Source organism: Triticum dicoccoides, chromosome 3B (assembly GCF_002162155.2).
Source record: "Triticum dicoccoides isolate Atlit2015 ecotype Zavitan chromosome 3B, WEW_v2.0, whole genome shotgun sequence".
In the NCBI taxonomy this organism is placed as follows: domain Eukaryota; kingdom Viridiplantae; phylum Streptophyta; class Magnoliopsida; order Poales; family Poaceae; genus Triticum; species Triticum dicoccoides.
Window position 1 is genome coordinate 765120120 of NC_041385.1, and position 14335 is coordinate 765134454.

At 41.2% G+C, this 14335-nt stretch overlaps 1 long non-coding RNA gene across 6 annotated transcripts; it reads left to right on the plus strand.

Annotated features, from left to right (window-relative positions):
- The first annotated feature begins 8509 nt into the window (after positions 1-8509).
- LOC119278369 lies at positions 8510-13579 on the plus strand. Of its 6 annotated transcripts, none has more exons than XR_005137744.1 (4): positions 8510-9134; positions 10277-12007; positions 12725-13167; positions 13288-13579. It is a non-coding gene; the product is annotated as an uncharacterized LOC119278369 (long non-coding RNA). The 6 variants fall into 6 exon arrangements; XR_005137747.1 differs by having other exon boundaries at positions 10277-11904; XR_005137745.1 differs by lacking the exon at positions 13288-13579 and having other exon boundaries at positions 12725-13205.
- The last annotated feature ends 756 nt before the right edge of the window (positions 13580-14335 follow it).

Sequence of the window (14335 nt, forward strand, 5' to 3'; positions counted from 1 at the left end):
CAATGGGTGCAAGCCAGTTTTGCACACGCGGAATACTCAGGTTAAACTTGACGAGCCTAGCATATGCAGATATGGCCTCGGAACACGGAGACCGAAAGGTCGAGCATGAATCATATAGTAGATATGATCAACATAGTGATGTTCACCATTGAAAACTACTCCATCTCACGTGATGATCGGTTATGGTTTAGTTGATTTGGATCACGTGATCACTTAGATGACTCGAGAGATGTCTGTCTAAGTGGGAGTTCTTAAGTAATATGATTAATTAAACTTAAATTTATCATGAACTTAGTCCTGGTAGTATTTTGCAAATTATGTTGTAGATCAATAGCTCGCGTTGTTGCTTTCATATGTTTATTTTGATATGTTCCTAGAGAAAATCATGTTGAAAAATGTTAGTAGCAATGATGCGGATTGGATCCATTATATGAGGTTTATCCTCATTGCTGCACAGAAGAATTATGTCCTTAATGCACCGCTAGGTAACAGACCTATTGCAGGAGCAGATGCAGACGTTATGAACGTTTGGCTAGCTCAATATGATGACTACTTGATAGTTTAGTGCACCATACTTAACGACTTAGAATCGGGACTTCAAAGACGTTTTGAACGTCATGGACCATATGAGATGTTCCAGGAGTTGAAGTTAATATTTCAAGCAAATACCCGAGTTGAGAGATATGAAGTCTCCAACAAGTTCTATTGCTAAAAGATGGAGGAGAATCGCTCAACTAGTGAGCATGTGCTCAGATTGTCTGGGTACTACAATCGCTTGAATCAATTGGGAGTTAATCTTCTAGATAAGATAGTGATTGACAGAATTCTCTAGTCACCACCACCAAGTTAGTAGAACTTCGTGATGAACTATAATGCAAGGGATGACGAAAACGATTCCCGAGCTCTTCGTGATGCTGAAATCGACGAAGGTAGAAATCAAGAAAGAGCATCAAGTGTTGATGATTGACAAGACCACTAGTTTCAAGAGAATGGCAAAGGGAAAGAAAGGGAACTTCAAGTAGAATGACAAGCAAGTTGTCACTCCCGCGAAGAAGCCCAAAGCTGAACCTAAAGCCTGAAACTGAGTGCTTCTACTGCAAAGGAAATGGTCACTGGAAGTGGAACTATTCCAAATATTTGGTGGATAAGAAGGATGGCAAAGTGAACAAGGGTATATTTGATATACAGGTTATTGATGTGTGCTTTACTAGTGTTTATAGTAGCCCCGAGTATTTGATACTTGTTCGGTTGCTAAGATTAGTAACTCGAAACAGGAGTTATAGAATAAACAAAGACTAGTTGAAGGGGAAGTGACGATGAGTGTTGGAAGTAGTTCCAAGATTGATATTATCATCATCGCACACTCCCTATACTTTCGGGATTAGTGTTAAACCTAAATAAATGTTATTTGGCGTTTGCCTTGAGCATGAATATGATTTGATCATGTTTATTGCGATACGGTTATTCATTTGAAGTTTAAGAATAATTGTTATTCTGTTTACATGAATAAAACCTTCAATGGTTATTCACCCAATGAAAATAGTTTGTTGGATCTCGATCGTAGTGATACACATATTCATAATATTGATGCCAAAAGAAGCAAAGTTAATAATGATAGTGCAACCTATTTGTGGCACTGCCGTTTGGGTCATACTGGTGTAAAGCGCATGAAGAAACTCCATAAAGATGGATTTTCGGAATCACTTGGTTATGAATCATTTGATGCTTGCGAACCGTGCCTTTTGGGCAAGATGACTAAAACTCCGTTCTCCGGAACAATGGAACAAGCTACTGACTTATTGGAAATAATACATACCGATGTATGCGATCCAATGAGTGTTGATGCTCGTGGCAAGTATCGTTATTTTCTGACCTTCACAAGATGATTTGATCAGATATGGGTATATCTACTTGATGAAACATAAGTCTGAAATAGTTGAAAGGTTCAAAGAATTTCAGAGTGAAGTGGAAAAATCATCGTAACAAGAAAATAAAGTTTCTGCGATCTGATCGCGGAGACGAATATTTGAGTTACGAGTTTGGTCTTCAATTAAAACAATGTGGAATAGTTTCATAGCTCACGCCACCTGGAACACCACAACGTTATGGTGTGTCCAAACATCGTAACCGCACTTTATTAGATATAGTGCGATCTATGATGTCTCTTATTGATTTACCATTATCATTTTTGGGTTTATGCATTAGAGACAACTGCATTCACGTTTAATAGGGCACCATCTAAATCCGTTGAGATGACACCGTATGAACTATGGTTTAGCAGTAAACCAAAGTTGTCGTTTCTTAAAGTTTGGAGTTGCGATGCTTATATGAAAAAGTTTCAACCTGATAAGCTCGAACCCAAATCAGAGAAGTGCGTCTTCATAGAATACCCAAAGGAAACTGTTGGGTACTCCTTCTATCACAAATCCAAAGGCAAGATATTCGTTGCTAAAAATGGATCCTTTCTAGAGAAGGAGTTTCTCTGGAAAGAAGTGAGTGGGAGAAAAGTAGAACTTGATGAGGTAACTGTACCTTCTCCCGAATTGGAAAATTGTTCATCACTGAAATCAGTTCCAGTGATTTCTACACCAATTAGTGAGGAAGCTAATGATGATGATCATGAAACTTCAGATCAAGTTACTACAGAACCTCGTAGGTCTTCCAGAGTACGGTCCGCACCAGAGTGGTATGGTAATCCTGTTCTGGAAGTCATGTTACTAGACCATGATGAACCTACGAACTATGAGGAAGCGATGATGAGCCCAGATTCCGCAAAATGGCTTGAGGCCATGAGATCTGAGATAAGATCCATGTATGAAAACAAAGTATGGACTTTGATTGACTTGCCCAATGATCGGCGAGACATTGAGATTAAATGGATCTTCAAGAGGAAGACGGACGCTGATAGTGTTACTATCTACAAAGCTAGAATTGTCGCAAAAGGTTTTCGACAAGTTCAAGGTATTGACTACGATGAGAGTTTTTCACTCGTATCTATGCTTAAGTCTGTCTGAATCATGTTAGCAATTGCCACATTTTATGAAATCTGGCAAATGGATGTCAAAACTGCATTCCTTAATGGATTTTTTAAAGAAGAGTTGTATATGATGCAACCAGAAGGTTTTGTCGATCCGAAAGGTGCTAACAAAATGTGCAAGCTCCAGCGATCCATCAATGGACTGGTGCAAGTATCTCGGAGTTGGAATATATGCTTTGATAAGTTGATCAAAGCATATAGTTTTAATACAGACTTGTGGTGAAGCCTGTATTTACAAGAAAGTGAGTGGGAGCACTACATCATTTCTGATAAGTATATGTGAATAACATATTGTTGATCGGAAATAATGTAGAATTTTTTCTGGAAAGCATAAAGGAGTGTTTGAAAGGAGTTTTTCAAAGAAAGACATTGGTGAAGCTGCTTACACATTGAGCATCAAGATCTATAGAGATAGATCAAGACGCTTGATAAGATTTTTCAATGAGTACATACCTTCACAAGATTTTGAAGTAGTTCAAAATGGAACAGTCAAAGAAAGAGTTCTTGCCTGTGTTGCAAGGTGTGAAGTTGAGTAAGACTAAAAACCCGACCATGGCAGAAAATAGAAAAAAATGAACAGTCATTCCCTATGCCTCAGTCATAGGTTCTATAAAGTATGCTATGCTGTGTACTAGACCTATTGTATACCTTGCTCTGACTTTGGCAAAGGAATACAATTTTGATCTAAAAGTAGATCACTAGAACATCGGTCAAGAATATCCTTAGTGAGGACTAAGGAGATGTTTCTCGATTATGGAGGTGATGAAAGAGCCCGTCGTAAAGAGTTACATCGGTGCAAGCTTTCACACCGATCCAGATGACTCTAAGTCTCAATCTGGATATATACTGAAAGTGGGAGCAATTAGCTAGAGTAGCTCCATGCAGAGCATTGTAGACATAGAATATTTGCAAAATACATACGGCTCTGAATGTGACAGACCCGTTGACTAAACTTCTCTCATGAGCAAAACATGATCATACCTTAGTACTCTTTCGGTGTTAATCACATAGCCATGTGAACTAGATTATTGACTCTAGTAAACCCTTTGGGCGTTGATCACATGACGATGTGAACTATGGGTATTAATCACATACAGACGTGAATATTGGTGTTAAATCACATGGTGATGTGAACTAGATTACTGACTCTAGTGCAAGTGGGAGACTGAAGGAAATATTCCCTAGAGGCAATAATAAAGTTATTAGTTATTTCCTTATTTCATGATAAATGTTTATTATTCATGCTAGAATTGTATTAACCGGAAACATAATACATGTGTGAATACATAGACAAACATAGTGTCACTAGTATGCCTCTACTTGACTAGCTCGTGAATCAAAGATGGTTGAGTTTCCTAGCCATGGACAAAAGAGTTGTCATTTGATTAACGGGATCACATCATTAGGAGAATGATGTGATTGACATGACCCATTCCGTTAGCCTAGCACTTGATCGTTTAGTATGTTGCTATTGCTTTCTTCATGACTTATACAAAGTTCCTGCAACTATGAGATTGTGCAACTCACGTTTACCGGAAGAACACTTTGTGTGATACCAAACGTCACAACGTAACTGGGTGATTATAAAGGTGCTCTACAGGTGTTTCCAAAGGTACATGTTGGGTTGGCATAATTCGAGATTAGGTTTTGTCACTCCGATTGTCGGAGAGGTATCTCTGGGCCCTCTCGGTAATACTCATCACTTAAGCCTTGCAAGCATTGTAACTAATGAGTTAGTTATAAGATGATGTGTTACAGAACGAGTAAAGAGACTTGCCGGTAACGAGATTGAACTAGGTATTGGATACCGACGATCAAATCTCGGACAAGTAACATACCGATGACAAAGGGAACAACGTATATTGTTATGCGGTTTGACCGATAAAGATCTTCGTAGAATATGTAGGAACCAATATGGGCATCCAGGTTACGCTATTGGTTATTGACCGAGAATAGTTCTAGGTCATGTCTACATAGTTCTCGAACCCGTAGGGTCCGCACGCTTAACGTTACGATGACAGTTTTATTATGAGTTTACAAGTTTTGATGTACCGAAGTTTGTTCTGTGTCCCAGATGTGATCACGGACATGACGAGGAGTCTCAAAATGGTCGAGACATAAAGATTGATATATTGGACGACTATATTCAGACATCGGAAGTGTTCCGGGTGATTTCGGAGAAAACCGGAGTGCCGGAGGGTTACCGGAACCCCCCCGAAGAGTTAATGGGCCACATGGGCCTTGGTGGGAAGAGAGAGGGGCGGCCAGGAAGGGCCGCGCGCCCCCTCTCCCTCTGGTCCGAATTGGACTAGGAGGGGGGGGGGGCGGCGCCCCCCTCTTTCCTTCCCCTCCTCTCCCCCTTCCTTCCCCTCCTAGTAGGAGTAGGAAAGGAGGAGTCCTACTCCTACTAGGAGGAGGACTCCTCCTCCTGGCGCGCCCAACAAGGGCCGGCCGGCCTCCCCCTCCCTCCTTTATATACGGGGGCAGGGGGGCACCCCAGGACACACAAGTTGATCTACGGATCGTTCCTTAGCCGTGTGCGGTGGCCCCCTCCACCATATTCCACCTCGGTCATATCGTCGCGGAGTTTAGGCGAAGCTCTGCGCCGGTAGAACATCATCATCGTCACCACGCCGTCGTGCTGACGGAACTCATCCCCGAAGCTTTGCTAGATCGGAGCCCGGGGATCGTCATCGAGCTGAACGTGTGCTGAACTCGGAGGTGCCGTACGTTCGGTGCTTGGATCGGTCGGATCGTGAAGACGTACGACTACATCAACCGCGTTGTCATAACGCTTTCGTTTACGGTCTACGAGGGTACGTGGACGAAACACTCTCCCCTCTCGTTGCTATGCATCACCATGATCTTGCGTGTGCGTAGGAAAATTTTGAAATTACTACGTTCCCCAACAAATGTCACTGTATATAGGCTTTGCCCCGACTCCTTGAGTTCACTACAAGAAATATGTCAACTTGTGAACTTGACTATTGGTCACTCAATGCTCATTATTTTCCATTTGTGACCTTTTTGTGACCAAAAACAGATGATCAAAAGCTGGCGGTCGTAAACTGAAATTAACGACCTTCTCACAGAGAAGGTCATAGACCTTTACGACCAAAATATGCCTACTGTTTTGTTTTGGTCACTAGCTGTCTGCCCAGGCCACGTCGGATCCGACGTGGCAATCTGACGTGGCAAAATTACGACCAATTGAAAAGGTCGTTACTTAGAATCAACCCGGTTCATTTTGGTGCTTTAGATGGGTCGAGCCCATTAATTCAACCTTTCTATATATTTTTTCGTGTCAATTTTTGATCGATTTCATGGGCCTAGCCCAACATTATAGCCTTTTTATGTTTGGGCCGTAGCCTTTGTTTCTCTTTTTTTAATGCATGCCAATTGTCAAATTCTGGTAAGTGGGTCCCAAATGTGACGTTCTAGTTTATGGGACCCTACTGTCAAGGTCATGTTCTTTCATATTTCAATATGCAAATACAGAAAACAGACACAATATTTCAAATAACAGCAGGAAGTAATCTGGTACATCATATAACATACATAAAAATGTGATCAGCATCAAGTTTACAATTAGATAACACACATATAATCCAAGTGTATCAGCCCAAGTCTATCACAGGAGCCCTACAAGTTCTGCTACATCATATAACACACAAATAGGATCAGCTCCCAGAACTAGCACACATACAAGTTCTGCTACAAGGAGTATCGTTACTCCCAGAACTCGCTCAATGAGGTAAAACTATGCTTCATCGAACTTCTTTGTCCTGAATGAAATGCCAGCATCTGCACATTGTAGAACAAAATGTTTAGGAACAAAATAAAAGTAAATCGAACAGCAAAGTATCAAAAAAACCAAAGTATTAAAAACTGCAGTAATTTACTCGTAGTTGGCAGGTACACAATACCATGGTTTTAATTTAAAATACAAAGCAAGTGTTTGGCTACAACATAGAATGCTGTAAAATTTGTTGACTAGCCCTTAAGCAGTCGCATCTAGCTAGCCGATGTGGCAGCCAATGCAAACACGAGCTGGCCGGTTGTATACTGTTCCTGTTATGTTAATCTAGCTAAGTAGGTTGGCTAGCCCTTGCCATTCAGGTCCATATTAACCGAAGCATACATAGACGACAGATTTTGGCATGCTAGAATTCTTACGGCAAACAAGATTGTTTGTCCAGTAAATTATTCGTTAGGAACATCTCAGGTATACAAGAAACGGGATAATGATTCATTATCCATATGAGGGTGACCTATGTGGTGCAGTCTATTGACGGAGGGTCTAGCTTACTGCTGCTACTCCACATATCAAATTTTACTTAATAGAGCAAGATGGAGTAACCCAAAAAAATAACAAGGAAAGCAAATGTACTGCAAATGGCAGTTCACCAGAGATTTTCAAGTTAAAAATACTCCCAGGGGTAAACAACAATGACACGGACGGAGTAAAGGATGGATGTTGTAAATTAATCAAGTAATTCTTTTTTGTTCTCATATTTTTCACCCTCTAGACACTGCCTAGAGCACTTACAAGATGACAAAGTTAATTTTGCATAACACATATGGATTCTTATCTTCTTAAGTAAGGGGGGCACATTTACATCTAATTAAGCACGATGAAAGGGACCATCCAATTAAATTCCATTCTTATCTTCTTCAGTAAGGACATGCAGAACATCCCATCATATCTCAAGTTGATGAATTATTCTAGCAATAACCAAATAAAAAACATCCCTCGCTGTTCCATTTAATCTTACTACAAGATAGTAGAAGAATCACTCTTGGTGAATCAAATCATAACAAATCGAGCAATAGATACAGGAGGCACATCAGGCCTGGCCATTTTCATTTCAGTAGTTTAGAAAGAGGGGCGATGGGGAACAGAACCTTGAGGCCCTGTTATGGGGTTGTGTCTGATGAAGGTTTGCCCTTTGGGGCGGCAGCTGCAGCTCCACCGGATGCAGCAGCAGCACCTCCAACTGGCACGGCGGCGGCGGCAGCACCAATGGTCACCTGTGTGACATTTCAGATCATCATTACAGAATTTTATTTATTCATTTAAGACACAAGCAGCAAAGATCGTGTCTACCTTCGCATATATTTCAATAGCCTACTACTATTGTCATGTATGTTAAATATGCAAGAGGTAAAAAACGACAGTTATGTACATCCAATGCAAACAGATTTATAAAGAAGAATATTTGGTCTATTTACTGATTTTACCAACAGGGTAAGTTGTGTTCTCTTCAATTTACTGATCTCTACCTAATAATGAAGCAAATTGGATTTCTGCACGTCCGTCATTAGCATTTTTACTAAAAAGCCCCTCCCTTTCTTAGTATTTAACCCGCAATACAATTTAAAGTCTGTTTTTTCCTGAGATAATGATTCGTTTTTTGCAAAAAGGACCCTGCCACCACCACCACAGCCTCGCCTTATCCACTGCCGCGGCGTCCGCTCCGACCGAGCCCAGTAATGGGGCGAGGTGTCGCGGCGGCGTTCCTGCACGCCTTGTCGGCCTTGGAGCTAGCCTTGGCGGGGGCGGGCCGAGGCGTCGCGGCGGAGGATGATAAGCAGACGGGCACGCGCCGCCGGCGCGCTTGCCGTGGGTGTCCGCTTCGCCCGAGCCCAGGAGTGGGGCGAGGCGTCGCGGCGGCGTTCCTACGCGCCTTGTCGCCCTCGAAGCTGGCCTTGGCGGGCCGAGGCGTCGCGGCAAGGCGGCCGGCGTGCTCTGTTGGGGCGAGGCGTCGCGGCGCTCCGGCTCCGGCAGATGACGACAGAGAGCCAGGTGTGGCTTGGCGTCGCCAAGAGCCACGAGGTCGTCGGCGCCGGCCACCGCGCCAGGCTGGACCAGCTGCTGCAGCCCTCCTGCGCCGTCGCCGTCGCCGTGGCACAAGAAGCGCGAGTTCCCCCTCGTTGTCGGAGGCTGGGTGTCGTTCTGTAGTGCAGATTGTCTAATCGAGTTTCTGAAAGCGTCGTCCACGTCTGCCACTTCATGGGTCCATACACTGGGAACTCACGCCTGAGAACTTCCTGCTCACCAGATTTGATTTCAGTTTCTCTGTCTCCATCGAAGAAGGTCAGCACTTTGCCTCGAACAGTTTCATTATTACACTCATGACATGATTTACAGTACAGTAGTCTCATGCGTTGAGCTCAGAACACTGCAATACGGACATACATTTTCCAAGCATAAATTAATGCAGAAGTTATTGCAACAAGAGGGCCTCTAATTGTAATTCATATACCCATTTCAGCTCAATAACCATATAACGCATCTTGCCCGAGCTTGATACTTCCGACTATCTCCATGTCTTTCGGGTTAAAGTTAGGTTAGCTCTATATATGAGCAGACATTTTATTCTTTGGGAGCAAGCAAGAATCAATATATTCTCTCGCAATATTATCTCCTCCTTCCCCTTGTCTTCCTAATCCCCTGCAGATGGCATGACTAGCTAGGTTCATAACAGTTGTTGTAACTATCCGTCCGGTCATGAATCAACAATTACAATTGTTTTGACTTCTACATCAGTTCAGCCGCCTATGGTGTACTGCCGCTGCCATTTAAAGATTTAAGTTGTCAGCTGGATATAGGCTCCATTAGATTGAAAGTAATGAAATTTTATTGGCCAACCTGGCTGCACTTTGTGATGCTTTATTTATGTATATACTTAAAGTTCAAATGTGATGTATGCTTTACTCCTTATTTGATACTTGCATTTGTCGCAAGCACCTTGCTGTTCTGAGTAATGGTTGATATCTTACATTTAGCCGAGAAGCTGAAAACTTATGAGTTGGAAAACCTTCTAGATATACCTAAAAAGACCTTGAATATATCTTCTACTAGACTGGACGAGCTGATTGACTGGCGATGGAGATGCAGCAGTGACCTGCAATTCTTTCTTCTGTGGATGGTTCATTTTGAAATCTTTTTTATATCTGACAAGACACAAGAAAACAACATATCTATCCTGTTATATTTACCACTATCATCTACAGTGAGTGCTAAGTTGCCCAGAAATTTTAGTTGACTTCTGTTCACAGTGATCTGACAAATAGATAGCAAAAAAGAGTAGTGGGTATTACATTTAGATTAGTTACATTTGGGCAAATAAATGAGTAGAAGTCAATTTTGTTTGCTTGATGTTTCACTTCTTTGATCTCTTCATCATTCTCATTTTGTTCCATTGCTTACCATTTGTTCGAAAAAATTTCTAGCAGTGGCAAGCATGGCTAGGGCGAGCAACGAGGGTTCCTGTAGTGCATAACCATTTCAAGTCGCCCAAGTTCTAAAGAGAGATCAGAAGTGCCAGCTACTGAAGCAAAAAAAAAGGACCTGATACAAATTATAATCATGGACTGCTGATATACCTGATGCATTTCTTCATGATGGTCGATTTCCTTTTGCCAGATCTTACATGTTTAATTATGTGTGCTCGGAACCAAAAACTGATTGAGATCTTCAGTTCTTACTTGCAGATGTTCTGTTATTCAAAGTAATTCAGTTTCCAGTCTCTGTGTATTAATCAAATTATGGGTTATTTTCAACCATATAGGCTTTTATTATATGTTCAGTTATGCTTCCATGGGTTTTGCATATGTATTAACAAAACAACCAGACTGCTATTCTGTATATACTTGGATCAAAGGGTGTACAATTAATTTGCTCTTACGAAAGGAATGAGTAGGCAGCTAGCAGAATGAGAGGACAATCATGACAAGCGAACCAACACATAAATAGTAATACCACAATTTTTACAACTCCATTTCACTTTACTTTTGTATGGATATGCATTTTTATCCTTGGAGTATTTGGATTTTAAGTGGGAATCATTGGTTCTTTCTTCTTAATATTTTACTTCTTATAATTACAAATACCAATTTTAGAGAATTGAGCTCGTACTTAAAATTCAATTGAGTGTGAAGCCACTGACCATTGTGTGAAAGAAACAATTAGAACCAACTGATCTTTTTTTAGATATATGAAACTTGCATTTGTTTTGTTAATTCTTCTGCAGTGCAGGTGATATTCCTAATGGTTGCTGCTGACGCTGAAAAAATTACGCCTGAAGCACTAGAAGTTCCCTCTCTATGGCACATCACTCACTGGATCCAGATGGGCAACATTCCGCTTCAAGATTAAAGAGTACAATTTTTGCATGCTATCATTGCTTATCCAAGAGTAATCTACCATGTGCCTAATATATATACATGATTGTTGCACCATCACAAGATTTCCATTATATAAATGGGCATAACTTTCTTTACTGTGAATTAATCAACGTGATGCTTCTGTTTTAAGGAATGGCAATGCTAAATTCTACAGTGGTACTCTCTACTCTGTCGAATGTTTACAAACACCAGAAAGCTAGAGATCTATTGTGGAAAACTTTCTTTCTTTTGTTTGTTATAACTTCTTAGTGTAAAAATAAATATGGCTTGTCCATTACGAAACAAATATGTAAGATTTATTACTTTTCAAAGTTGAATTGTTCCTGACAATTACATATGAGAGTGCATATAATTGAGTTGTGCTGATTTGCTGTTTCTAAAATGATAAGCTGGAGCTGGAGTTACATATGAGAGTAGAGATAATTAAGTTGTGCTCCTGACTTGATTAACAAAAGCTGCAGAAGAAAGGGACAAAATACCAGAAAGCTGAAAATTCAAAGAAAGGTGGAAGTAGGGAACTACACAACTTGATTCAAGGTTACAAAGGGACAAAGGGCATTGATTGAGCAGGAGAAAACAATAATGGGCCAAGGCAAGGATATAGTGCTCAATTAGTAAAGAGATATGTGGGAAGTGGGGCAGCGGGATGCAAATGGAATTTTTGTGACTCACTGAAGGTGAGCAAAACTTCAGAAAAGAAATTGCAACCGAAGTAGAGCCTCATCACCAAGAGAACATAGGGATTTTAAGTTTTTTGTAGCCTGCACCGGAGACTGTAGAGTTAAGTTTCTACATCTCAGTGTACAGTTTAACTATATCAGGTTATTTACTATGTAGTAAATATTTTCTTTTGCCATTGCTGATCATGTCCTTCTCTCTGTGCTTGGAAGCATAAACTTACTTAGTGATCCTTTTCTATTAGGCTAAACTTACATCCTTCTGCTAATAGTTTAGTGATATAAAGATTCTAATGATTATTCAGAAGGGACATTGCATGTTCCTAGATGCATAGCCTTTCTTATATATGTTTTCGTAACACTGGATTTTTTTAGGGATAACACTGGGATTTTAGTTTTTTTGTTGAATTCTGAAACTGAAATCCGAATAAACCATATCTTGAAAGGCCAGCATAATGGCACTTCAAATAAATGCTAATCTACACTCACACTGCAGGCTGGTGCCCGTTCTTCTGGTGATTTGGTCAAAGCTACTACTAAGCAAAGATATTTTGCATGCTATAAGAACCAAGTTATGGCTTTTGTGTTCCGAGATAATAACTAACAAAAAAATAGGGAATAATTATTTATAATACGGTTTACTGAAGATGCATTAACTGTAGGTCCTTTGGCATGCTAACCATTTTTTGTAATACTAAATATTGTTTCACAAAACCTGTCATTTCCTTCATCATCGATAAAAGCATCAACACTTGTGTCACGACCGAATTTTTTGACCCGGTGAACGACTAATTCATTACAACTGATGTTTGCTCCATAGGAGAGCGGGGCATTGTGGGCATTAATTGTGTGTCAAAGCCTCAAGGGAAGGGAGGACCAAGGAGAAGCCAAGCCGAGAAGGAGATAACATTCGGGCCTAGGCCACTCTTACTAGGTGGTGCCCGAGCCCGGCCTATGGAGGCACGCGGGACAGCGGGAGTTTGAGGGACTAGGCCACTGGGCCTCGAGTTGCACACATACATACAGGACCCGCCCTTCCAACATGAAACAAGTCCACAACAATATAAGTCAAAATCGAGTGGGAGTATGAGGGATTACGTATGGATCAGATGCACAGTATAACTATTTATTGAACGGTCTCATATGGTGAAAATTGAGGGTTCTTGTATACATGGCGCGGTCCGGTTCGATGTCTCGTGGTCACATGCCTAGGCCGCCTCAATGATTGAGCTGAGTTACAACCAGGAGCACCATGCCTCTCATGTAAGTGCATTCACATATTACATGGTTACGTGCGAGAATTTGTTTCTCCTGGTGCAACGCACGGGCATATGTCCTAGTTTAATCTAACATATGAATGCTCTTCTGCACTGTTGGTAATAGAAAGAATCATAGAATGGTCTATACGACGTTCATTGATGGAGAGTGTAGACATGCAATGTGACTGCACTATACTCGGGAGAAGATCATGTTTCCGTAAACATTCCAGCAACAGCAATCCAGGGCCTTCTTCTTCTGCTAGTTGTTTTTCTCCTGGGCTTGCTCCTTCTTCTCCTGGGCGTGCTCCTTCTTCTCCTACAACAGCAGCAACAGCAGGTTAATGACAACAGTAGTTTGACAACAGCAGCAGGTCAATAACAACAGCATCAACTCCTAGGAATGCTTTAATTTAGTCCATTTCTTTGATCAACAACTTATCCTAAGGATGACGTGCTATCGAACTTAAAATAAACTACAACAAAATCAGCTGTGTCAAATATAAAACAAACAAGTCGCTCAGCTTTGTGTCAGATATAAAATAAACTACAACAAAAGCATCTGTTTAAATTGATGAGCACGGGTGAATCTTAAATTTGAACAACCAAATTGAGCATAGGCAGTAGATCAGCATTTGCATACGGACTAAACTGCATGAACGAGCACGGGCAGCAGTTTGAATCGATTGGCACAGGACGTATACAACTCTAACGATGCTACACATTTGAAACACTGCTAATCATAATAGATTTGAACAACCAAATTTAGCTTAGACAGTAGATCGGCAATTGCATATACAGACTAAAATTGCAAGTGAAGGCACATGCGGCAGTTTGAATTTCCACATTTCAACACAGCGAATCACAAATTGAGCTCAGGCAGTAAATCAACAATTGCACGGTGACTGAATTCGAAATCTAACTGACCAACTAGGTGGAACACTGGCCAAACTGACACAGAATTAAGTAAACCAACACAGTGGCGACCAAATTTTCATCACATCACCGAGCAAGCACTGTTGTCAGGCGGAAAAGGGCAACACCAAATAGAGCGGTAACAGAGAGGGGAGGGGACATGGGTAACTTACAACATCACTCAGGGACTTCCACTTCTCACCACCGGCCTTGCCAACCTGCGAATCGACCAACCCAAATGAGATTAGGGCACGAAATTC